This window comes from Echinops telfairi, unplaced genomic scaffold (genome assembly GCF_000313985.2).
Source record: "Echinops telfairi isolate 266 unplaced genomic scaffold, ASM31398v2 ScPeMD7_1;HRSCAF=3_0, whole genome shotgun sequence".
NCBI classification, from domain to species: Eukaryota; Metazoa; Chordata; class Mammalia; order Afrosoricida; family Tenrecidae; genus Echinops; species Echinops telfairi.
In genome coordinates this window covers 9,945,510-9,948,402 of record NW_022103896.1, presented here as the reverse complement: position 1 = coordinate 9,948,402, position 2,893 = coordinate 9,945,510, and positions in this window count along the sequence as shown.

Sequence of the window (2,893 nt, the reverse complement as noted above, 5' to 3'; positions counted from 1 at the left end):
GATGCCCTGAATCAGAAGATAATATGAATTGATAAATGGAAAATGATAACCTGTCTTATAAACCTTCACCTGATAAAAAAAATTGGTCAATATATAAAATGCCCAGGAAATAGGAAAACTCAGGGAAAAGAGGAAAAGGAAAGCCCTCTACCACTGAGTCCATTCCCTCTCCTAGTAACCCTGTAGGCAGCACAGAGCTGCCCCGTGGGGTTTCTACGATTCCTACATCCTGATGGATTCAGACTGCCACATCCTGTACTTGGGAGCAGCTGCCGGGTCCAAAGGCCAACCTGTTGTTCAGCAGCCACAAACTTGAACCACTGCACCCCAAGCTGCCTCCTCGGGCCACACACTCACTCCTGTGCAGTTGGTTCTGGCTCATAGCAACCCTATAGGCAGAGTCGAACTCAGCGCCTCCCCTGTACAGTAGCAGAAAGCCTCATCTTTCTCACACAGAGCAGCTGGTGGGTTTGAACCACTGACTGACCTTGTGGTTAGCGGCCCATGGAGTTCCCCACCACACCACCAGGGCTCCTTCTCAGGTCAACAACATCCTGTAACTCAAAGAATTCTGTTTGCCTCTCTTTTTAAACATCACTATCACCAGTAACCCAAACACCAGAGACTTCACCTACATTCCAAGAGCCTGGTAAGCTAGGAATGGTCCAGAGGTGGTCCTCATTCTGGGCTGGGGGCCTCTGTGAGGAGCCCACCCCCACCCCTGCCCCCAACAGAATCCAGGTGTTGCTTTTCAAAACGAGGATTCCACTTGCAATGTATTTGAACCCACACAACAACGAGCGGTATTATAACAGAATATTCCCTTAATGATGGGAACATGTAAGGGCATCGCTCCATTTGAACAGGAAAACTGCCCACCCACTGGAGAGTTTTCTTTGTTAACATATGCTATTTGGTTAACATCTTTCTCCAATGTGAACATTCCAAATCACACCAGGGGCTCTAACTTTTAAAAAAAATTTTTAAGGAAAGAAATTTCTACAATTGCCAGCACAGTTTTTGACAGAACACATACCGTATATACTTGTGTATAAGCTGAATTTTTCAGCACATTTTTAATGCCGTTTTTGTGGTAAAATTGGGGGCCTTGGCTGATATTCGGGTCGGCTTATACACGAGTATATACGGTAACTTTTGTTTGTTAGTTTTGAGAAATTGATCTTTGGGCTCTAGCCTTAGGTGTCTTGAAGTAGTTTACAAAATAATTCCTAAAAAGATAAGGTTTTGAAGGAGCATCAGAGGACTGACCATTCATTGGGTCTCGAGATCATAATTTTCAATATCTTTATAATTTTCAATATCTTTAGCTTTCATTTTTCACTAAACTGCCTTGTTCTCTCAATAGTTGGCCATGGAGATTGAGGTTATGTACCCCCAGCCAATTTCAGCATCTTGAATTTAGCAATTCAGAGAGACCTGATAGGACAGTGAGTCCATTTTTTGTCTGCCCTGCATCTCTTTCTTTTAGGAACTATCTTACCCCACCCCACCCCATATCTGTCTGTCTGCTATCTATCTATCTATACACCTACCTATCAGTCTATCTATCTATACATCTATCTATCATCTATCCACACATACACACTGCAGTTAAGTCCCCTGATGCTGTCAATCATGTCTCTGCCTTCCCAAGAAGAGGGCTGGACCCAGGCTGCCCAATCCCGATAAGACTCCTGATCTCAGCAGTGACTGCTACACCATTAAACTCAAACATGGCCCATCAGAGTTCTATGTGGCGAGAGGGAGGGAGGGAATGGGGGAGGGCGGGAGGGAAGGACACTGAAATATGGAAAGATATCCTTTTCTTTAGTAAGTCTAGCTCAAAGAAAGCCTTCAGCTGATGGTGACCATCTTTGCCATGTTGGGAGAGCGTTTGCCTAAGAATTATGTAGAATAAGAAAGAGAAAGAAAGGGAAGGGAGGAAGGAGAGAAGGAAGGGGGTGGGGGGCGGAAATCTATGTCCCCAGTGGAAGTTGTACACCAAAGTTCTTGACAGCCTGATTCATAAGAAATCAAAAAGTGGAAATAACCCAAATTTCCATCACCTGATGAGTGGATGAACAAAATGTGGCCTATCCACACAATGGATTATTACTTGGTCATAATGATGGGCATATTCATAGCTACAGAAAGTAGATTATGGTACAGTGAGTTAAGAGTTAATATGCAACAGCTTAACCAAAGATTCCAACCTGCCAGCGGCTCCCCAGGAGAAAGATGAGGCAGTAAAGATTTCTGTAAAGATTTACAGCCTCGAAACCCCATGGACTGGTTCTCCTCTGTCCTGTAGAGTTGTTAGACGTCAGACTTGGCTCCACGGGTTATGACAACAACCATGCAGGGCCTGCGAGGTGCAAGACAACTGGATGGTAGTGGGAATGGCAAGTCAGTTCACAGTCACTCCTCTCCAAGTTCACTGGGTAAGAAGTGAAGTGCTGGGGCCACGGTCCTACAAGGAGTGGGTGGAGGAGCCAAACCAGGAACATAAGTCTGTTTGATGTCAAAGTTCAAGTCCTTTTCACTACCCCATGAAATCTGGACAGATCGTTCCCTTCCGGTTATGTACCATTCACTTCATCTTCATCAGTAAGACAGCTCCAATGTAATGTGAGGCAGCAACGTGTTTGGCCAGGAGACGTATGATCTTCCTGCCTCCCTCCAAGCTCATCGGGCTGTGTGTCTGGGTTTGGTCAGTGGGACGTAAACCAAAGTGCTACACAGGACTTTGGGGAAAGCACCTTCAACAGCACTAAGGTGGCTGAGAAGAGGACGCCTGCTGTCATCCCCTCGCTTCTTCCATCCTGCTGCTGGCAATGTGGACGTCATGGCGGATGCTCCCGCAGCCACCTTGAATCATGAGGCCAAACACTAC